Source organism: Aquarana catesbeiana, linkage group LG01, assembly GCF_042186555.1.
Source record: "Aquarana catesbeiana isolate 2022-GZ linkage group LG01, ASM4218655v1, whole genome shotgun sequence".
Taxonomy (NCBI): Eukaryota; Metazoa; Chordata; class Amphibia; order Anura; family Ranidae; genus Aquarana; species Aquarana catesbeiana.
In genome coordinates this window covers 810,033,090-810,057,531 of record NC_133324.1, presented here as the reverse complement: position 1 = coordinate 810,057,531, position 24,442 = coordinate 810,033,090, and the positions used below count along the sequence as shown (strand labels likewise).

At 42.6% G+C, this 24,442-nt stretch overlaps 1 protein-coding gene across 2 annotated transcripts in view; it reads left to right on the top strand.

Moving 5' to 3' along the window:
* SLC7A2 (solute carrier family 7 member 2) overlaps positions 1-24,442 on the top strand; it is a 181,867-nt gene that overhangs the window by 43,599 nt on the left and 113,826 nt on the right. Inside the window, exon 2 of one of the 2 annotated variants that reach the window (XM_073608060.1) lies at positions 718-875. The exons of the other annotated variant lie outside the window; for it this stretch is intronic. The gene's annotated coding sequence lies outside the window, so the exon portion shown is untranslated. The remainder of the gene's footprint in view (positions 1-717; positions 876-24,442) is intronic. 2 annotated transcript variants of the gene reach the window in all.

Sequence of the window (24,442 nt, the reverse complement as noted above, 5' to 3'; positions counted from 1 at the left end):
CACTACAAGTGCACTTGGAAGTGCAGTCGCTTTAGATCTGAGGGGAAGTTCTGAAATGAGGGGAAGCTCTGCTGATTTTATCATCCAATCGTGTACAAGCAAAAATGCTGTTTTTTATTTTCTTTGCATGTCCCCCTCAAATCTACAGCGACTTCACTTCCAAGTGCACTTGTAGTGCAAAGTGGATTTGCATTTAGTAAATAAACCCCCATATGTCACTTTGATTGGAGTAAATGAAAACCATGGAGTGGTTTGTCATATATTTAATCATAAATTAACTGGTTTATTATAGTCTCAATGGTGTGAAATTGAACAATATTCCTGTTGATATTTTTTAAATCATCCATGACTGTTCTAATGGTATACCCTATTTTGTTAGAGTATCTTCCCTGGTACCAGGACTATGTTAGGTTCTTTAAGTTATATTAAAGAGTAACTCCACTTTTGTTGAAAAAAAAACATTCCCTCCCGGGCGATCTATGTACATTGCAGAGACTTTAACAAACTTTGCTGAAAATACCTACCTTTTGTTATGCTGAAGGAATAGCTGTTTGTCTGTGTCCATGTGCTGAGTGAATCTGTATGGGAGTGGTTTTATAATTGTCAATCAGCTGCTGCACCTGCAGGGTTCTAATGAGGAGAGTTGCCGGGTCTGCATCCCTTTAGACTTGATTTCCCTTTCAGAGTATCTCACCAAAAATGACATTTTCGTTGCAGGGGATGCCAAAAATCGGATTTGTATCTTAGTGCAAACTTCTGGGAAAATCAGTAAGCCAATCACACAAGCAGGATACAACATATCTGAGGGGGTGTTCTGTACACCAATCATATTGCATTTTACAGAAAATTACAGCACTGCAGATTGAAAAGGAAAGGTAATTTTTTAATAACTTTCAATTACAATATGACTTGTGTCGCAATTGTATGTTCTATATTATTTTTTTATTTGCAAATTTTTTTCCTCACGAAAGTGGGGTTACCATTTAAACTAATTTTTAAGTGCTTTCAGCAGCTGATATAGAGTGGTTGTAAAGCCAAAAGTTTTTTTTTACCTTAAAGTGATATTAAAGTCTCTTTTTTATTTGTTTAAAAATAACAAATATGTTATACCTACCTGCTCTGTGCAGTGGTTTTGCACACAGCAGCCTAAATCCTCCTCTTCCTTGCCCGTGCTTCCTCGCCTGTGCTCCAGGGGGAGGGGGGACTGCTGCATACAGAAGTTTTTTTTATCTTAATGCATAGAATGCATTAAGATAAAAAAAAAAACTTCTGCCTTTAGAACCACTTTAATGCATTTTCCACATTAAGGTAAAACACCTTCTAATAGCAGTGCCCTATGGACCCTCCTTAAACATTTACCTGAGTCCTGTATGGATCCAGTGCTGTGCCCGGCTGCCCAGCTTCAGGTCTTCTCTCCCCTCTCTCTTCTATAATAAGCTTTATTGAGAGCAGCAGGATCCATTGGCTCCAGCTGCTGTCAATCAAATCATGTGAGGATGGAGTGTGTGGAAAAGAAGAAAGGTAACAGCGCTCTCTGCAGGGACAACTTAATCAATACGCCAGGTCCACTCACAGGTGCTGAGGCTCGATGTGTCCCAACACACTCCAATGCAACAGTAATAAGGAGAGCCGGCAAAACTGTAATCCTTGAAGTGACGTTTATTGGTACATCAGAGTGACAATAAAACAATAAAGCTGACACGTTTCGGCAATAGCCTTAGTCGTAGCTACGACTAAGGCTATTGCCGAAACGCGTCAGCTTTATTGTTTTATTGTCACTCTGATGTACCAATAAACGTCACTTCAAGGATTACAGTTTTGCCGGCTCTCCTTATTACTGTAGGATGGAGTATGGACGAGCCCCACTGGGCGTGCCTATGGATGCACACAGCCCTGCTTGGGGAGTACCTGCATGTATGCCCCCATAGCAAGAAGAAAAAAAAAAGCTTTTATAGCCTCTTTAATCACTTACTGAGCATGCAGCTTGTTTATCTTTAAATCCTTGCTGGTGTTCCCTTTTTTAGCTGGTGCCATGACTGTTCCACCAGGCTTCCTGTTTCAGGGGGGCTTCTTTCTGATGCAGTGTCCTATGGAGCCACCCTTAGCCACCCTTGCATGCAGAGACTAAAGTTTTGTATCCCTACACAATAGAACCACACAGCCCAGGAGCCAAGGATGACAATCCCCTGTTCCTCCAATCCCCGCCATTCTCTAATTTAGGACTGGGTTAACACTTTAGAAGGGAGCTGCTCACAGCAGGAGTCCAGTGCTTCTCCATTCATAGTTTCAGGTCCGATTTCAGCCTGAATTTTTGGCTGAATTTGGACCTGGAACGGACCAAAAGACGCACAGGGCTCCTGTGCAATTCACACTGGAGCGGCTCCGGAGTTTTGTGAACCAGCTCCATAGAGAGCCTGTCACAATCTCCTGCTATGCGAATTGGATGCAGTAAAACCCACATCCAATTTGCAATAATGTGAACCCGGCCTCACAAACTGACTCAATAATACACTGTACACTTGTTCCTTTGAAGACTGGAAGTTTAGGGAAGCAGCACTAAGAGAGAGAGAGAGAGCAAGAGCCAGCAGAATTGAAAGTTGTAAATTGCAAGTCCAGGGGTAAGAATTTTAACAAAAAGGGTTTTTTTTTTGTTTTTTTTTACTGTGTCAAGCTAAAAAGCTGGGGGTTTAATACTACTTTATTTTATTATTTTTTTATCAAATCGTTTTATGCCAAACTTTAGCTACATATTATTGCTACACTGTTTGTTTGTATAGTGAAAAACGATTCATTTTCTAAAAACCCTTCTGTAAACTAAAAGGGGATAGAAATAGAAGTGCACAGAATTGACACACTGTCAATTTCTCAGGTGGCTTCTGCTTCTGGATTTATTACTGCAGTCTCTACAGCAGTGATTCTCAACTCCTGTCCTCAGGACCCACTACAGGCCAGGTTTGCAAGATAACTGAAATACATCACAGGAGATATCATTTGCTGCTCAGTGATTGCAGTATTCTAGTCTGCATCTCCCCAAGGTAATAATTAAAATCTGGCCTGTTGGTGGGTCCCGAGGACTGGAGTTGAGAACCACTGCTCTACACGATCATCAATCAATCAACAATCATCTTAATCACAGTTCCCTTTTGAACCCATCAATCTTTGAAAGCACAAGGTCTGTAGACCCCTCTGGTAGTCGTACCTGCGATTCTGTGTCAAATGAGCAAGATCCAAATAATAAGGTGACAAAATGCCAGATAGCAGATGATCCTCTACCTATGCTATTTCATGATACCGTGAAATTGGTGGGGTCCTATAAACGCTCCTTGATGCCTCACCTCCTCAACGCTGGTAAGTGTCTTATCCCACTTCATTGGAAGTCCCCGGCTGCACCTACTATTAAGGAGTGGTTGCTGAAGGTACATGATATCATGGAGGCAGAGGAGTGGAGGCATCAGTGTGCAGACATTTACCTGAAATTCTATAAATGTTGGGCACTATGGATAGAATTCAGTTCCTCTGACTGATATAAACAGCTTACGCTATAAATAAGGAGTACTGCAGAGCTATGTTTTGATGATTTTGTTGATCCCTGCTGATCTGAGGCTTTCTGACCAGAAAAAATCTTATATACACTGAGTTAGTTGTGTTTGTTGACTTAGCTAGCTACCTTAATTATCTGGCAGTTGGATGGGCTGTTTTCCCTACTCTCCAATATGTCACCACATTTTTGGTGACCACACATTATGCCCCCTTTTTTGTTTGTTTTTTTAGTTTTTTTGTTTTTCCCTCTTTCCCACCCTTTCCCCCTCTTTTTAAGTTCCCTATACCACCCTAGCCATGTAATGGTGGGTTCCCTGCATCGTCTTCCATTATAGATTTTATGGTGTTATACTCACAACATGTTTGCATAACCCTATTGAAGTTTCTATGAAGGACTATTTTGACTGCTTCTTTTTCTTGCGAATGTTTATGTCTTTGTTTGGTATTTATATTTCCGTACCTCTTTTTTGCATTTGCATTGCAAACAAAATAAAGATTTAAATAAATAAATAAATAAATGAGCAAGATCCACACGTAAACCCTGACACACAGATGTTATCTTTGGATTAGGACACCAGATAGAGGTTTTCTTTTCAAAATGTGGCACCAGTCTTATTCATAATACACACCATTTTTACTGTATACTGAAAATTTTGACTGGGCTTACAAATTCATGTACCAGCAATGTCTTGGAAAGTTAGCAGAGAATCAAACTAGTGGAGTTGTATCGTGCCACCCTTCAAGTGGTACATTTTCATTGGTTGTAAAATCTTTGCAGGTTAAAAAAGCACACTTTCATTTTTTTCAGTTTTTTCGGGTTTATTGTCCGGTTATTACAGTGCTAGCAGGGATTGTTCATTTTACTTGTAGATATTGAACTAGCTGTATTGTATATGGGTATCTCTGTATAACATCTGGTTTGGACAGTTTTTTGCCATGGTTCTCTACGCTCACATCTGTAAACACCTTGGAACCCAGTCTAACCAGTTGGCCTAATTTGGCCATGGGTGGACACATATATTGACCCCATTCAGGTTAACCTCGGAAAATTTTGGCCCAGATTGTGTTATTAAATAGACCAATTTTAAAGTTTTAAAACAATGTCAGATTTGTGTTTAAATTTCTATTTTTGCTTGGTTGGGAATAAACACCAGGGAAGGTTCCTTATTTCTCAGCTCTGTCTTATTGTACAAGGATGCCAATTCAAACAAACGTTTTCAACATAAATAAATACAGGTAAGTGTAGAATGCCACATCTGTACACTCCCCTGCTGTGCTGTTTAATTCAGATCCGGCTATCCTTTTGACCCAGATGCTATCAGTTCATTTATATATTGGTTTCACAAAGATTTTCCAAAATACCTGATGTAAAAGGATATCTGTTTTAGTACCCATGTAGTAGACACAAGACTCATGCTGTCATTTTGTCGCTACCTTCTTTTTACTACAGTCCTAATTAACAGCCTCCCAGCAGAGGCAACCAGCTCAGGAATTTGTTTTAAGAATGATTCTGGGATTTTGGAGTTGTGAAGGAAATAGCAGATATTGACCATTGTTCTTCTTAATATTCTTGGCACTTGGTCTGACACTCTGTGATTATATTATCCATGTTTGTACGTTTGTGCTTCCTTAGCTCTTTTGGTTGCCTCAAGGAGCTCATCATATAATATAGCAGAAAGTGAACACACATTTTTAGGACTTAGCAACTGTAATATTTTCTAGAGATCGATTTCCAGAAAGACTGGAAAATCAGGAATTAAAAAAGATGAATGAACAAGTGTTATGTAAAGCATCTTAATAGGCTTTAACTCATTTAAGGGGAATGTAGAGTGATTTTGAAGGTTTTCTTTTTCATTTTATTTTTTATGGTGAAAACTAAAAACAAATTAAATTAGACATTTTTTTTCTTAGGTAATATGAGATATTGTATATAAATATTATAGAGTAATTTATCCAGTCAACAGGCTTTTTTTTTACATGGTTAGCTCTCTTCATACCACATGTTAAAAAAGGTTGTTATTTACAGATATCGAAAGATCATGGTGACTATAGACCAAAGGAAACGTAGCAGCAACGTATATCTTATCAGATGGCTCAGGCCAGGGATTCAATAAGATTCAAGACAAAAGGAGATAACTACCGCTGTGCTGTCTCTTTAGCTTGCCCATAGTTCTCTGAGACTCTTTTGTCATGTATTTTATTTTATTTGTAAAGCAAATATAATGTATATAGAAAAAGATATACAATGTATGTTTGGTAAAATGTAAGAAAACTAAAATTGACCCCAAAACATTATAGTTTCCCAATTAGAAATAAACTCATGTGGTTGTGGGTGTAATTGCCAACATCCCTTGTAAAACATCACAGAATATATCCTAATTTTCTGGATTTTTAAGCCAATTCAAACATTATTTTGTATAAAAAGTATTTTTATTTAATCACTTTAAAAGCAGAGTATAAAAGTGATAAGGAATTTTTCAAAGATCATAATAGTTTTGGTTACATACAACATGTTGGTTCCAACAAATGGGTACATATGGATTTAGAGTCTGGCTGAGCAACCCTTGGTGTAATACGACACCTCATCCCAATAGTTTGAGAATCAGATTAGAGGGGGAAGAAGTATAGGGATTATGGCGGTGCCAAGAGAAACAAGATATAATACTTGAGAATAAAAAAAAAAATTGTATTTATTTGACAAATTCAATAAAATTAGACATAACAATCACATAGACAAGGTGTGCGGAGAATTCTAAAATCAGTTCTGTAGCAAAAAATATTTCACATCACTTGGCCTGATGATTGTGACGGCCAGTTCAGTGAGTAGGTATTCAGATGCCCATCTGAATACCTACTCACTGAACTGGCCGTCACAATCATCAGGCCAAGTGATGTGAAATATTTTTTGCTACAGAACAGATTTTAGAATTCTCCGCACACCTTGTCTATGTGATTGCTATGTCTAATTTTATTGAATTTTGTCAAATAAATACAATTTTTTTTTAATTCTCAAGTATTATATCTTGTTTCTCTTGGCACCGCCATAATCCCTATACTTCTTCCCCCTCTAATCGGGTACATATGGATGCATTGAAGTGGCATTCCCCAGCAACTTACTTGTCAATTTCACCATAAAAAGTGATTAAATAAAAATACTTTTTATACAAAATAATGTTTGAATTGCCTTAAAAATCCAGAAAATTAGCATATATTCTGTAACATAATAGTTTCCCTGCACAAATATAAGCAAGCAAGTTTGCAATTATATGTTCTCCTTTTTCTTTTGCTGCTGATGTTGTTTTAGAGGTGTACTGGGGTCATTACGGGTCCAGCCGGTTTACATTTTTTTCTGTTTTCTGGTAAACTTTGGTGTCTATGGGGCACTTTGCATACAGTTTGTAATCATATGGAAACTGTCACTCTGGCCATTCCTTTGCATTTGCATAATATTTTCACTAGCTTAAATAATTAGCTGATCGGTATCAGCAGGAGCATTCATGTCTAAAGGGATTCCAGTCTTGCTTTTCATAAAAGGGCAAATTCCTGCAACACTATAGGGTTAATTTACTAAAAGTAAATAAACTGTGTGCTTTGCAAAGTGCAGTTGCACTCTGTAAGAACAATTGCTCCAGAGCTTAGTAAATGAGCAGAAGCTCTGCTGACTTCCATCACCCAATCATGTGCAAGCAAAAAAGCTGTTTTTTGGGTTTTTTTTTTCCTTGCACATGATTGGGTATTCTTTGGATTGAAGCTTTACTTCATTTACTAAGATCTGGAACAAGTGCCCTTGCAGAGTGCAACTGCACTTTGCAAGGTGCACAGTCTATTTGCCATTAGTAAATCAACTCCCAAATGTCCTCCACTTCTTCCCGTCAACCGTTCCATTTTGCACATGCTTCCAAACCCATTGCTGAAGATATGTGCTGTATAGACATGAACAATTTAGGGCTGTCGTTGACATTGATCAGCCAGGTCCGAGGAGCAGTGCAATCATACACTTTTATTCATATGGCTAATGCACAAGAATTTTTTAAAAACTATTAATTTGGTGTTTAGTAGGAATGAAGGGCACAGGTATATCTTTTCCCAGTGGGAATGAAGGGTGCAGGCTACATCAAATGCAGTCTCGCTGTATGTATACAGAGCAGTACATTTCCTCTGGTGATCTTCTAACGATGTTGTTGACCTTGAGCCTTATAGCTTGGGACTTGACTGAGCCAAACAAAGGTAACAACCAAATGAAATCAGTTAATCTTTTTTTCCAATAAGAAAAGCATGTAGAATTAAACTGGAGGCCAGGACTGCTGATAGAAATTGTGGGGCCCTGTACAGCCTACCTGACAGGGCCCCCATTCCTCCAAAAATATTGAATTACATTTATGCTAAAATGCAACAGCCACAATGTTAAGCCTTGCAGCCATGGGAGAAGACCCATTCAAGTGAATAGCGACACAGAGGCAATATCTGAATCCCTACAGGGTGGTGTATTAATTTAGGATGGTGAGCCCCCATCGCTCACCATCCTTAACCACTTGCCGCCCGCCATATAGCAAAATGATGGCGGCAAAGTGGTTTCAATATCCTGACCGGACGTCATATGACGTGATCAGGATATTAAGCCGCTGCGCGCCCCCAGGGGCACACATCGCGGCGATCGGTGCAGCGGTGTGTCAGTCTGACACACCGCAACTCCGATCTAGGTAATAAGTCTCTGACTGAGACTCTTTACCATGTGATCAGCCGTGTCCAATCATGGCTGATCACAATGTAAATAGGAAGAGCCGGTGATCGGCTTTTCCTCATTCGCGTCTGACAGATGCGAGTAGAGGAGAGCCGATCGCCTGCTCTCCTGACAGGGGGGGTCTGTGCTGATTGTTTATCAGCACAGCCCCCTTCGGATCCCACAAAAGACCACCAGGGAAGCCGCCCAGGACCACCAGGGAAGACATCCACACTGGACCACCAGGTATGCCCCCTAGACCCCCAGGGAAATACCAATCTGTGCCTAGGCAGCTGCCAATCAATGCCCAGGCAGCTGCCAATCAGTGCCCACTCCAATGCCCACCACTGCCAGTGCCACCAGGGATGCCTATCAGTGCCTTATATCAGTGCAGCGTGTCAGTGCCCATCAGTGCCACGTATCAGTGCCTATCAGTGCCCAGCAGTGCCCAGCAGTGCCGCCTATCAGTGCCACCCATAAGAACCCATCTTTGCAGCCTTTCAGTGCCCATCAGTGTTGCCTATCAGTGCCCACCATTGCCACCCAGTGCCACCCATGAGTGCCCATCAGTGCCGCCTATCAGTGCCCATCAGTGCTGCATATCAGTGCCACCCATCAGTGCCGCCTACCAGTGCCCATTAGTGCCGCATATCAGTGCCCATCATCAGTGCCCGCTCATTGGTGCCACCTCATCGGTGCTGCCTTATCAGTGCCTGTCAGTGCTGCCTTATCAGTGCCCTTATCAGTGAAAGAGAAAACTTACTTCTTTACAAAATTTTTTAACAGAAGCAAAAGCAAAACTTTTATTTTTTTCAAAATTTTTGTCTTTTTTATTTGTTTAGCAAAAAATAAAAACTGCAGAGGTGATCAAATACCACCAAAAGAAAGCTCTATTTGTGGGAACAAAATGATAAAAATTCAGTTTGGGTACAGTGCAGCATGACCGCGCAATTGTCATTCAAAGTGCAAAAGCGCTGAAAGCTGAAAATTGGTCTGGGCAGGAAGGTGTATAAGTGTCCTGTATTGAAGTGGTTAAATAACCCGCCTGTGTGCCCTCAGCAGCTGCCGGCAGGAGAGGAGGGAAATCGGCAGCACTGCAGGGGAAAGGGGCACACAGGGATTCCAGGCAGCAGGGGGAAAGGGGCACACAGGGATCGCAGACAGCAGGAGGAAAGGGGCACACAGGGATCCCAGACAGCAGGGGGAACAGATATTAGAACCGATCCCCCTGCAGTGCAGCCGGGGGAAGAAAAGAAAAGTAGAATCTGGCAGCACTACACAAGGGGAACTGATGAAGTCTGATCCCAGTATAGGAGGGCTGGCTGTACGGCCTTATCAGCGGCCCTGCTGGAGATAGACTCCAAATAAGCGTATTACAAAGTTAGAGAGGCATTTTGTAAATGTAACTTTTTCCATTTAAAATAAAGAAACAATTTGGGAATTCCAATGCCTGGACATTTCAATGGTTGTATAATAACATATATACAGTTGTGCTCATAAGTTTACATACCCTGGCAGAATTTGATTTCTTAGCCATTTTTCAGAGAATATGAATGATAACACAAAAACATTTCTTTCACTCATGGTTAGTGTTTGGCTGAAGCCATTTATTATCAATCAACGGTGTTTATTCTTTTTAAATCATAATGAAAACAGAAACTAACCAAATTACCCTGATCAAAAGATTACATACCCTGGTGATTTTGGCCTGATAACATGCACACAAGTTGACACAAAGGGGTTTGAATGGTTATTAAAGGTAACCATCCTCACCTGTGATGTGTTTGCTTGTAATTAGTGTGTATGTATAAAAGGTCAATGAGTTTCTGGACTCCTTACAGACCCTTGCATCTTTCATCCAGTGCTGCACTGACGTTTCTGGATTCTGAGTCATGGGGAAAGCAAAATAATTGTCAAAGGATCTGCAGGAAAAGGTAGTTAAACTGTATAAAACAGGAAAGGGATATAAAAAGATATTCAAGGAATGTCAATCAAGCAGTATTCAAACTCTAATCAAGAAGTGAAAAATGAGGGGTTCTGTTGAAACCAAACCACTAAAATTTCAGCCACAACTGCCAGGAAAATTGTTCGGGATGCAAAGAAAAACCCACAAATAACTTTAGGTGAAATACACGACTCTCTGAAAACATGTGGTGTGGCTGTTTCAAGATGCACAATAAGGAGGCACTTGAAGAATGATGGGCTGCATGGTCGAGTCGCCAGAAGAAAGCCAATACTATGCAAATGCCACAAAGTATCCTGCTTACAATACGCCAACAGCACAGAGACAAGTCTCAAACCTTCTGGCACAAAGTTATTTGGAGTGATGAGACCAAAATTGAGCTTTTTGGCCACAACATAAAGACTACATTTGGAGAGGAGTCAACAAAGCCTATAATGAAAGGTACACCAGTCCTACTGTGAAATACGGAGGTGGATCGCTGATGTTTTGGGGATGTGTGAGCTACAAAGGCACAGGAAATTTGGTCAAAATTGATGGCAAGAGGAATGCAGTATGTTATCAAAAATACTGGAGGCACATTTGCATTCATCGGCCAGGAAGCTGCGCATGGGACGTACTTGGATATTCCAACATGACAATGATCCAAAACAGAAGGCCAAGTCGACCTGTCATTGGCTACAGCAGAATAAAGTGATGGTTCTGGAGTGGCCATCTCAGTCTCCTGACCTCAATATCATTGAGCCACTCTGGGCAGATCTCAAACGTGCAGTTCATGCAAGACAGCCCAAGAATTTACAGGAACTGGAGGCTTTTTGCCAAGAGGAATGGGCAGCTTTACCATCTAAGAAGATAAAGAGCCTCATCCACAAATACCACAAAAGACTTCAAGCTGTCATGTGATGTTAAAGAGGGCAATACATGGTATTAAGAACTGGGGTATATAAACTTTTGATCAGGGTGATTTGGGTAGTTTCTGTTGTCATTATGATTTAAAAAGAGTAAACACAGTTGAATGATAATAAATGGCTTAAGTCAAACACTAACCATGAGTGAAAGAAACGTTTTTGTGTTATCAATCATATTCTCTAAAAAATGGCCAAGAAATCATAAATTATGCCAGGGTATGTAAACTTATGAGCACGACTGTATATATATATATATATATATATATATATATATATATATATATATATATATATATTGATTTTTTTAGTGAATGCCAATGTCAAACTAAAAACAAACCGTGATTTGTAAATAACAACATTGTATGCAAACTCTTATCTGTCAGATCATGGACAAACTAAAGAGAATCTGGAATAATCAGGTCACATGACCCTTTTTTTACTCTACTATGAACAAGTGACAGGCATACCTTTCCCACACTACACATGTCTAGACTAATATGGACTTACTAAAGCTGATAGAAAGCTGACATCCAGACAAATTAGTTCCATGATCATGAGCCAAACCATTCTAAAGATTTATCCAAATAATGGCAGTAGCCAACTCACTTCCAGTTTAATTCACCTTCTAATCTCTCAGTAAACTCCCCTTTGAACTAATATTCAGGCCATCAGCTGTGTTTGTGTGTGTTTTCTTTTCAGGTTGAAGTAAGGGCACAGTACTGTATGTACAGTGCCTTGCAAAAGTATTCACCCCCTTGGCTTTTATCTATTTTGTTACATAACAGCCTTTAGTTCAGTGTTTTTTTTTTTTTATTATATTTGATGGATCAGAACACAATAGCCTAGGTTGGTGAAGTAAAATTAGAAAAATATATGTATAAAACTATTTTTCAGAATCAAAAAAATGATAATTGGCATGTGTGTATGTATTCACCCCCTTTGTTATGAAGCCCATAAAAAGCTCTGGTGCAACCAATTACCTTCAGAAGTCACTTAATTAGTGAAATGATGTCCACCTGTGTGCAATCTAAGTGTCACATGATCTGTCATTACATATACACACCTTTTTGAAAGGCCCCATAGGCTGCAACACCTAAGCAAGAGGCACCACTAACCAAACACTGCCATGAAGACCAAGGAACTCTCCAAACAAGTAAGGGACAATGTTGTTGAGAAGTACAAGTCAGGGTTAGGTTATAAAAAAATATTCAAATCTTTGATGATCCCTAGGAGCACTATCAAATCTATCATACCCAAAGAACGAAAGAAAGAACATGGCACAACAGCAAACCTGCCAAGAGACGGCCGCACACCAAAACTCATGGACCGGGCAAGGAGGGCATTAATCAGAGAGGCAGCACAGAGACCTAAGGTAACTCTGGAGGAGCCGCAGCATTCCACAGCAGAGACTGGAGTATCTGTACATAGGACAACAATAAGCCATACGCTTCATAGAGTTGGGCTTTATGGCAGAGTGGCCAGAAGAAAGCCATTACTTTTAGCAAAAACAAAATGGCACATTCTGAATTTACGAAAAGGCATGTGGGAGACTCCCAAAATTTACGGAGGAAGGTGCTCTGGTCTGATGAGACTAAAATTGAACTTTTTGGCCATCAAAGAAAACGCTATGTCTGGCGCAAACCCAACACATCATATCACCCAAAGAACACCATCCCCACAGTGAAACACGGTGGTGGAAGCATCATGCTGTGGGGATGTTTTTCAGCTGTCGGGACTGGTAAACTGGTCAGAGTTGAGGGAAAGATGGATGGTACTAAATACAGGGATATTCTTGAGCAAAACCTGTACCACTCTGTGTGTGATTTGAGGCTAGAACAGAGGTTCACCTTCCAGCAGGACAATGACCCCAAACACACTGCTAAAGCAACACTTGAGTGGTTTAAGGGGAAACATGTAAATGTGTTGGAATGGCCTGGTCAAAGCCCAGACCTCAATCCAATATAAAATCTGTTGTCAGACTTAAAGATTGCTGTTCACAAGCGCAAACCATCCAACTTGAAGGAGCTGGAGCAGTTTTGCTTGGAGGAATGGGCAGAAATCCCAGTGGTAAGATGTGGCAAGCTCATAGAGACTTATCCAAAGTGATTTGGTGCTGTGATAGCCGCAAAAGGTGGCTCTACAAAGTATTGACTTTAGGGGGGTGCACATTGACTTTTTCTGTTATTTTGTCCTATTTGTTGTTTGCTTCACAATAAAAAGTTGTGGGCTTGTTCTGTAAATTAAATGATGCAAATCCTCAAACAATCCATGTTAATTCCAGGTTGTGAGGCAGCAAAACACGAAAAATGCCAAGAGGGGTGAATACTTTTGAAAGGCACTGTATGCACAGCCATTTCTCCTGGCCTTTGTGGCTCACATTTTTTAAATTTTAATTCTTATCAGCCTTGGTGTTTTTACAGAAGCCAACAGCCTGCCTGGGTCATGGCCACCCAGCACCCCTCACTGACCTCATTTGATTGTTCTTTAATACTTTTTTCAAAGAGAATATTCCAACTCCACATAACTACACTCTAGGTAGAAGTGATAGTTCAGAACCTGATTTAAAAGCATCTTTTAAACTGATATTAAAGTGGCTGTAAAACCTGTTACATCACTTTTCACTACAGGTAAGCCTATAATAAGGCTTACCTGTAGGTACCGTGAATATCTCCTAAACTTGCACAGTTTAGGAGGTATTCACTGTATCCGCATGTTCAGACGTCATCGGCACATGCGCACTGAAGAAAACGGCTCGCTTGTGCCGTTTATTCAGTAGCCATACCATGACTGGCGGCTCCCGGAAGGGTTAAGCCCGTGTCAGATTTTAATGTGTTCAAAATGTATAGCTTTACAGAGTTGCGCTAATGAGAAAAAAAGAGAAAAATATTCACAAGTGATGTGATAATTATTCTTGGTGTATATCCTCACCATCTACCACCTTGACATGTGATCTGTGCATCATTACTACCACCAAAGGCTGAAAAGCTCACTTACCAGCTCACATGGACCTCACCACTAGAGGAGGTCACTAGCGCTTGTGGCTATATACCCTGCCAGCACCCTTAGTGATTCCAGAGACTTTTCACCATTGGCGCACCAGTCTTCCTGATAAGATTTGCCACAGGAGTTCCTCATAACAAAAAATGCTCCACATAGTGTAAGATCGTAAAAATGTATTCCACATGTAATAAAATTACACATACATCAATGATATTTTAAAATTGCCTTAAATTGTATGCGTCGGCCGGCACACATACAAAGAAAACACATCCTTCCAGGACTCAAGGGTATTGGTGATGTCAGCGCATCATTCCGCCCTACATGTTTCGTCCTACCCCTGGACGACGTCAACGTATGACCATGTCCTGTTGTGACGAAACGGCGTAGGGAGGAGGAGCTACGTCCCGACGACACCGCGATCCATATACCCGGAAGACACGGGTTACTTTGAAGCCGGCCGGCTTTTTCTTACGTGTTTTACTTCTATACTTCTGTAAGTGCAACCTTTAATTTTTATATTCAATAAAACGCTGGTTTTATGCTATGTGGAGCACTTCTGTTTTTTGCATGGTGACATTTCCTTGTTTGCGGAGGCTGGTGGGAGAGAGTCCCTGGATCTGGATGCTGAGTGCCTGCCTTTAAGATCCCTGGCTGGGGTTGCAGCCATCCGCTCCCTGGGTCTCCTGTAATTAAGAGACCATTTTTGTCTGGTAAGAGGCAGCAATTTTTCCAAGAGGTGGAGGTCTGTCTACGCACTCTAATTTTTACCACAGCAAGATTTTGTTACATTATTTCACAGAGCACTGGGAGACAAGTTATTTTCTTTGCATATCAATCTAGCACGGATGGACTTCCATTATTATTGTTTTTGTTGAGTCACGGACTTATTTTGGGTTTATTGTATTTTTATTTTTTTATTCATTTATATTATATTTTTTTCTTCATTCATCACGGTTCAGTTTTTTAGTCACAGATTTGTCACATTATTATCCCTACAGTTATTTGAGATATTTACTTGTCACCGATTGGGTCATGCAATATTGATCCTTTCATACGGACATAGTCAATGATTTCTGTGTCCTATTTAACCAACAGCATTTATTTTTAAAGCGTGTATTTATATTGCTCAGCACTCTTATGAAATTCATCTACCTAATGATCACTATTCACCTTCATATCTTTATGAAGTTTTTTACCTCTAATTTTTAGCGCGACTTTTTTGATATATATATGATTTATGGTTTACTACTTTTTAGTCGCTGCTTATATATATTAGTGTAAGCGCAATTTTTGTTTTTACCTATATAGGGCGGTGCGACGCACTGACGTCACTGATACCCTTGAGTCCCGGAAGAACAGTTTTTTTTGTATGTGTGACGGCTGATGCATACAATTTAAGGCGATTGTTAAATCTCACAAGGCAGGACACGGACAGCAATAAAAACGTGACAGGGGTATTCTAACCCTTCCCCATTTCATCCAAAACTAACTAACTAACTAAATAAATAACTAAGAGACACTTTATGTAAAATTTTGTACAAACATATGGTTTTGAATGCACTTGGCCATCTTTATTTGGCCACCACAGTGGCTAAGTGGTTAGCACTTCCCCTTAGCAGCACTCAGGTCATTGGTTCAAATACCAACCATGCAACTAACTGCAGAGTTTGCACATTCTCCCCGTGTCTCTGTGTGGTTTTCCTCCCGATGCGCAGGTTTCCTCCCACATTCCAAAGACATGCTGGTAGGTTAATTGGCTCCAGTCTAAAATTGGACCTAGTACCCATGTGTATGAATGTGAGTTGGGGTCCTTATATTGTAAGCTCCTTGAGGGAAGGGGCTAATGTGAATGTACAATATATATTTAAAGCACTGCATACATTTTTGACACTAAATAAATACCTATAATAAATAAAATAAATCTCTAAAAGTTGTTCATATACTTCACCCTTAAATGTTCTAAACGCAATCTGATCTGTAAAAACCTGTACATTGCAGTCAACTTGTCTTTAGAAAATCCTCTATTAACAATCAGACAGTTACCTAGAGATACGCCTGTGTGTTATTATGAATCTAACCTTTGCCATCTGTCTTACTACTAATAATACTATTGAATCTTCCCCTGTTTTGTCATTTCCATTTAAGTATGACAGGCATAATAATCAGGTCCTTCTGTCTCTGGGCACAGGTAGGGCTTATAACACCAAATATACCTTTATGCAGCAAAGTCCTAACCCTAATACTTACAGTAACATGGGTGGTAGATATCCCTGCGGTATTGGTCTTGTTTTGGTTATTCTTTTTTTGCACACTTTCATGGAATGAACGTTGTTTCAACAGAGTTGACAATATTGAACATTTTGATGTTTGCCTTTTTTCACAAAGTTAAATGTGACTAAATCAAATGACTGTTGCATCATGCTGTCCTTTGACATAAAATGTCGGATAGTCACACAATGCTGTGTCAATGGTTGAATTTTATTTAAAGTCATAAAGTATGCTGGCCCTAAATGTGTTTAGTGACATCTGCTGATGGAACATACGTCTCTACAACTAGGTCACTATGTACTTTGTCCACCTGCCAATATTGTGTGTCAAAACAAAATATAATCCACACGAACTCTTACTATTTGTGCTCCTTTTTGAGTTTATGAATAATCAAGTGTAGCTATTATTTTAGACAATCTCAAGAGATAACTTCTGATCTTGCCAGACCGTGATTATTTCTAGTAAGTCTACATTCTATTTTTGAGCAATCCTCTTTTGGCCTCCAGCAGTTAGCAATGTGTATTGCAAATTGACAGAATGTCCCGATTTATGGAAACTGTTGGTTTCCTACAACAACCAGCCAGGTTCTTTTTCCAGCTTGCCTACACAAAAGAAATAGAAACCTGTTTGATTACTGTGGGGAGCCGTTCCACCTTTCAAAAAAGTCCCCCCAAAAAAACAGAAAATATTCCTCAATATCACCTACTACCAATCCCCTCAAATCTTAGCAGCTGTGTTTAATATCTTAGACAAGTAAAAAATATATGTACACACAAGGTAGCACTGCTCTAACTGTGTAAACCTCCAAATATGCGTGTTGGTTACTGGTACCTTCTCTCCAGGTGCCAGGTTCAGATGACCTCCCACTTGTTACAAACTTAGAATATGGATATATGGAAAGAACTCGCACTCTGGAATCCGTCCAAATTCTTTATTTGATAATCACCAAGTACAGAGTAACTGCTAACATGTTTCGGCGAAGAGCCTTGTTCAAGGCTCTTCACCTAAACATTTCAGCAGTTACTCTGTACTTGGTGATTATCGAATAAAGAATTTGGATGGATTCTAGAGTGTGGATTTGTCACATACCTGGTAGGTTTTGAGCCTGAAGTGCAGAGAAAGACCTCCCTTACAGCTCCCACTCCAGTTCCCCTGGAATGGAGACAGAGGGCCCGGGAGTGAAGAGTGGTATGGGTGCCTGGCAGGATCAACAGTCACCGGAAGTTCAGGAGTGGTGGCACCCTCTGGAACCTGAAGCTGAAGAGGAGACTGAAGACTGGAATGCAGAGAGGACCAGGAACCACAGCAGGTAAGTAAACAGGACTGAAGAACTGGAATGGCACCAGGAACAAGCAGCAGGTAGTAGACTGGAACGCTGGACTGGAACCAGGAACAAGCAGCAGGTAGTAGACTGGAACGCTGGACTGGAACCAGGAACAAAGCAGCAGGTAGTAGCCTGGAACGCTGAACTGGAACCAGGAACAAAGCAGCAGGTAGCAGCCTGGAACTCTGAACTGGAACCAGGAACAAAGCAGCAGGTAGCAGCCTGGAACGCTGAACTGGAACCAGGAACAAAGCAGCAGGTAGTAGCCTGGAACGCTGAACTGGAACCAGGAACAAGCAGCAGGTAGTAGCCTGGAACGCTGAACTGGAACCGGGAACAAACAGCAGGTAGTAGTCTGGAACGCTGGACTGGAGCCAGGAACAAGGCAGCAGGTAAACGGACTGGATACTGGTATCAGACAGAGGGATGGTCAAACAAGCCGGAGGTCAGTATCGGTCGATCAGAAGAGGTACCAGGGATAACACAGAGGGATGGTCAGGCAAGCCAAGAGGGTCTGGTGCAGGCGGATAGCTGGATGGTCTAACAGGAAGCCGAGTCAGATAGCAGAGTACACAGGTCAGATCAGGTTAAGGCACACGGAACGCTGTAGAGCAGACAGCGGGGATTGAGTGTGACAGGCCGGTTTAAATAGCCCGCCTGGCACTAGCGGGAGTGCGCGCGCGCATGCCCGTGCGTGACAGCACCCGTGAACGCGCGCGCATGCGCAGTAGAACCCATGGCCATGTTCCCGTGCATCTGAATCGCCGATTACTGGCAGGATCTTCATGACATTAATAATATAAAACAGTGCTGCGCAAATATAAGTCCTTGAATCAACATATGTAAGATGTGATGACAGGATTGGAAGACAAGAACCACCAGTGGGCAATACAGGCTGAAACAAATATCTGAATGGTGACTAAGATCCCTCCACCGGACATGGATGGCCCCTCACCTTAGATACTCGACCTGAAACAGGTCATACACCATATACAGCATATCCTGGATGGATCAATCCTAATGATGGTGGTATCTCCTTCACTTTCCAGCACTCAGCATAAAAACGGATGATGCATATGCAATAAAAAGGCAAACAACATAGTGCTCTCCGTAGCCAATGTATTAAATAGATTAAAATAATAAATGTTACACTCACAGATACCGGCACTCAGATCCGAGTGCTGGCTAGAAAGCTTGTGATCGTCTCTGCCAATGGCCGTGGGTGACGTCATGCGCTCCAAACACCGTACGCGTTACGTCCTATGGGCGGGACTTCATCGGCGTGGGGCGGGATCTTCATGACATTGCCTCCCCCAAGGGGCAGCCTCCGGATGCCCCTTTGAAGAAATTTCTCTGGATGGGATCTTTTCAAAGATTGCAACAGATCTTCAGCATGAATATTGTCCTCAGGTTCCCAAGAATTTTCTTCTGGGCCAAACCCCCTCCATTTTATCAAAAATTGATTTTGGTTACCTCTTTTCCTATGGTCCATGATAGCCTCCACCTCGAACTCCTCCTCCCCATCTACCAAAATTGGATCAGGAGGATCCGTACTTCGACCTGGAAATGGATTAGAAATAAAGGGTTTGAGCAGGGACACATGAAATACTGGATATACTTTTAGTGAATCCGGGAGTTCAAGTTCGTATGCCACCTCATTAATTCTCCGCTTGACAGGAAATGGTCCAAGAAACTTGGGACCCAATTTCTTTGAAGGGCAAGTCATCCTGAGATTTACTGTAGATAACCATACCTGGTCCCCGGGTGTAAGTAACAGCTCACCTCGCCTTTTCTTATCGAAGATTGCTTTATTATATTCCTGGGTCCTGGTCATGGTCTCCTGTAAAACTCGGTTGTTGAAAGTAAAGAAGTCCAACCTCTCCTGAACTGCGGGTACTGTGCACTCTGGAAGAGAATTAGGCAAAAATGAAGGGTGGAAACCATAATTTGCAAAAAACTGAGTTTGTTTGATAGCGGAATTAATAGAATTGTTGTAGGCGAATTCAGCCAATGGGAGAACAGAAATCCAATCATCTTGGGCAAAAGAAGAAAAACAGCGTAAATATTGTTCAAGAGTCTGGTTTGTTCTCTCTGTTTGCCCATTAGTCTAGGGGTGATAAGCAGATGAAAATGAGAGCTCAATGTTCAGTGTCTTACACAGAGACCTCCAGAATCGGGAGGTAAACTGTACCCCCCGATCAGAAACGATATTAACCGGTACCCCATGGAGCCTGATGACTTCTTTAATGAATGCTTGTGCCATTTCTGTAGCTGAGGGAGTGCCCTTCATTGGGACAAAGTGGGCCATTTTCGACAACCGGTCTACTATGACAAAAATTGAGGTGAAGCCCCCAGCCGGAGGTAATTCCACAATAAAGTCTATAGAAAGCATTTTCCAAGGCCTATCTGGGACAGGCAATGGTTTTAGCAACCCCCATGCCTTGGTTCTGTGCCCCAGGTGGTACAGGACTCAACAAATTTCCTACAATTTTTGCGTAACTGAGGCCACCAGAAGGTACGCTGTACCAGATCAGTGGTCTTAGCCACGCCAAAATGCCCAGCCAATGCATGATCATGACAGAGTTCTAGTACTGAAACTCGTAGTGTCTCAGGTATAAAGATCCTATTCTCGTGCCACAGTAACCCATCCTTAACTTGGAGTTCTGACCTAAAGGAAGATTCCAATTCTGCGGAAGCCTGCTTAATCTGGGAAAGCAGGTCTCCCTGAAGCAAAAGAAAATTCCCCGGGGATAGAATGGTGTCTGGGGGGGAAACTTCTTGGGACTTGTGAAACATCCTGGATAGGGCATCAGGTTTGGTATTTTTGGAGCCAGGGCGGTAAGTGACAGGAGAACCTGGAGAAAAAGAGAGCCCACCTGGCTTGACGTGTCTTCAATCTTTTTGCAGATCTCAAATACTCCAGGTTCTTATGATCTGTAAAAATTAAGACTGGATGAGCGGCACCCTCCAGCAGATAGCGCCAGTCCTCCAACGCTGATTTGATTGCCAACAACTCTCTGTCACCTACATCATAATTTCTCTCTGCCGTGAACAATTTATGAGAGAAGAAGGCCACAGGATGTAACAGGGCCTTAGTTCCCTGTCTTTGGGACAACGCTGCCCCTACTGCAATTTCAGATGCGTCCACCTCTAGTATGAACGGCAGAGAGGAATCTGGATGCTTGAGTACGGAGGCGGAAGTAAAAAGGCCCTTGAGAGTCTCAAAAGCCTTTTGGGCTTCAGCAGACCAGTGGAAGCTTGTACCTTGTTTAGTTAGCTGTGTGATGGGTGTGATGATGGCTGAGAACCCCTTAATAAATTTACGGTAAAAATTAGCGAATTTAAACGAATCGCTGGATTCCCTTTTTGTCTGTTGGAACTGGCCAATCTAAAACTGCCGCGACCTTTTGAGGGTCCATCTTAATGCCTCCACTGGAAATGATTAACCCCAAAAATGGAATACTTTCCTGTTCAAATTCACACTTCTCAGCTTTTGCATATAGACCGTGTTGTCGAAGCCAGCCCAACACACTTCTGACGTGCCTGCGATGGGATTCAAGGGAACAAGAAAAAATTAATATGTCGTCTAAATAGACGATAACAAACAGATCTAGAAAGTCTCGTAAAACATCATTGATAAAGTACTGAAATGTAGCAGGGGCATTGCACAGCCCGAAAGGCATCACTAGGTACTCAAAATGTCCATAACGGGTACGAAAGGCGGTCTTCCATTCGTCTCCGTCCCTAATACGAACTAAATTGTAGGCCCCGCGGAGGTCAAGCTTAGTGAATATGGTAGCTGTCCCAAGTCTTTGGAACAACTCTGGCACCAGAGGAAGAGGGTAACGGTTTTTTACAGTGATTTTATCTAGCTCGCGGTAATCCACACATGGTCTGAGGGTCTTATCTTTCTTCTGTACAAAGAAGATGCCTGCACCCGCTGGAGACGTGGACGAATGAAGCCTTTCTTTAGGTTCTCATCGATATATTCCTTTAAAGCCCCTTGTTCTACTTCAGTCAAAGGAAAGATTCTTCCAAAAGAAATCTCAGCACCGGGAAGTAATTCGATAGGACAGTCATAGGCCCGGTGAGGGGGTAAAGCCTCTGCCCCCTGCTTGCTGAATACGTCTAAGAAATCATGATAGGCAGAAGGAATGGAGAGGTGTAGACTAGTATCCGTATCTAGGCAAAGCAAGGTAGGGTTCTTCTGAACGTTCTGAAATCTGCAAGATTGTTGGCAATATGAAGAAGAAAAGGTAACTTCACCTGTGATCCAATTAATGTCAGGATTGTGAGCCTGTAACCATGGCATGCCGAGGATTATGGGAAACAGAGGTGAGGTGATGATATCCAGGCGTAGCAGTTCTTGATGAGAATTGGAGATGGAGACGGGTATTGGAACAGTCTCTTGGGTAACAGGTCCAGATTTGATGGCGGTTCCATCAGCTAGATGGATGGAAAGTCCATGGGCCGTGGGCAACAAAGGTATCTAGTGTTGGGTAGCAAAGAGAGAGTCCATGAAGCAACTGCAAGCTCCAGAGTCAATAATGGCGGTTATTTGCAGAGTCTCTCCTGGAAGCTGTAACAGCATAGAGAGAGCAAGGTGAGTAGTATTCTTAGCCAGAGGTGCAACATAGTCAGTGGACAGGGATAGGCACTTACAGAGTTTAAGGGGACAGTTCCTGACATAGTGCCCAGGTTCCCCGCAATACAGGCACAGATTATTCACTCGACGACGTTGTCGTTCCTCCTGGGTAAGAGAAGGCCGCAGGACCCCTAATTGCATTGGCTCAGGTGGGTTAAACATGGAGGTAGGTGGTGTTGGTGACATATGATGAAGAAGGGGTAACCCAAGTTGGGCGAGAAGATCCCATAGCTCTCTCAGTCCTACGTTCTCTTAGACTTCGATCGATCTGGATGGCTAGATCGATCAAGGCATTTAAAGTCTGTGGTGTACCCACCCTGGCCAATTCATCCTTCAAAGAGTCAGAGAGTCCCATCCGAAACTGATAGCGGAGAGCCGCATCATTCCAATTTGTGTCCGCACTCCACTTCCTGAATTCAGCCACATAGTCCTCTGCTGCCCTGCGACCCTCTGCAGTCACGGACAGCTGGGGGTCATCGTACAGCTGACCCATGGCGTCAAAGAAGGTGGAAAGATTGGTCAGGGATACGTCCTTTTGCTCCAAGAGGCGATGGGCCCAGGTTTGGGGGTCACCAGAAAGCAGAGAAATTACATAGCCCACCTTGGTAGCCTCCAGGGAAAAGGTACGTGGCTGAAGAGCAAAGAATAATTCACAGGAGTTGCGGAAGGCGCTGAATTTAAGGCGATCCCCGGAGAAACGTTCAGGTGTCGGGACTTTGGGTTCTGGAGGGAGCATTACCACCGTTGAGGAAGGCCTGACTGAAGGAGCAGAAGCGGAAGGAACTCCCCGGACCCCAATGGGGTTAGATAAGGTTAGCACTCGTTCCTCCAGCCTTGTGTATCCTTGCTGCAGATTCTTGACTGCTTCAGTCAGTCCTGCCAGGTGTGCACAAAGTTCCTCCATGGGAGACGTTCCCTGCTCAGGCTCAGACATGGCTGTCTGCTACTGTCACGTACCTGGTAGGTTTTGAGCCTGAAGTGCAGAGAAAGACCTCCCTTACAGCTCCCACTCCCGTTCCCCTGGAATGGAGACAGTGGGCCCGGGAGTGAAGAGTGGTATGGGTGCCTGGCAGGATCAACAGTCACCGGAAGTTCAGGAGTGGTGGCACCCTCTGGAACCTGAAGCTGAAGAGGAGACTGAAGACTGGAATGCAGAGAGGACCAGGAACCACAGCAGGTAAGTAAACAGGACTGAAGAACTGGACTGGCACCAGGAACAAGCAGCAGGTAGTAGACTGGAACGCTGGACTGGAACCAGGAACAAGCAGCAGGTAGTAGACTGGAACGCTGGACTGGAACCAGGAACAAAGCAGCAGGTAGTAGCCTGGAACGCTGAACTGGAACCAGGAACAAAGCAGCAGGTAGCAGCCTGGAACGCTGAACTGGAACCAGGAACAAAGCAGCAGGTAGCAGCCTGGAACGCTGAACTGGAACCAGGAACAAAGCAGCAGGTAGTAGCCTGGAACACTGAACTGGAACCAGGAACAAGCAGCAGGTAGTAGCCTGGAACGCTGAACTGGAACCGGGAACAAACAGCAGGTAGTAGTCTGGAACGCTGGACTGGAGCCAGGAACAACGCAGCAGGTAGTCAGACTGGATACTGGTATCAGACAGAGGGATGGTCAAACAAGCCGGAGGTCGGTATCGGTCGATCAGCAGAGGTACCAGGGATAACACAGAGGGATGGTCAGGCAAGCCAAGAGGGTCTGGTGCAGGCGGATAGCTGGATGGTCTAACAGGAAGCCGGGTCAGATAGCAGAGTACACAGGTCAGATCAGGTTAAGGCACATGGAACGCTGTAGAGCAGACAGCGGGGATTGAGTGTGACAGGCCGGTTTAAATAGCCCGCCTGGCACTAGCGGGAGTGCGCGCGTGCCCGTGCGTGACAACACCCGTGAACGCGCGCGCATGCGCAGTGGAACCCATGGCCGGGTTCCCGTGCGTCTGAATCGCCGATTACTGGCAGGATCTTCATGACAGGGTTCTTTCCATATATCCATATTCCAAATAAAAAATATATATTAAACTCCAGCTACACCTTTTTTATTTTGTTTTTGGATAGACTGGTGAAGGGTTG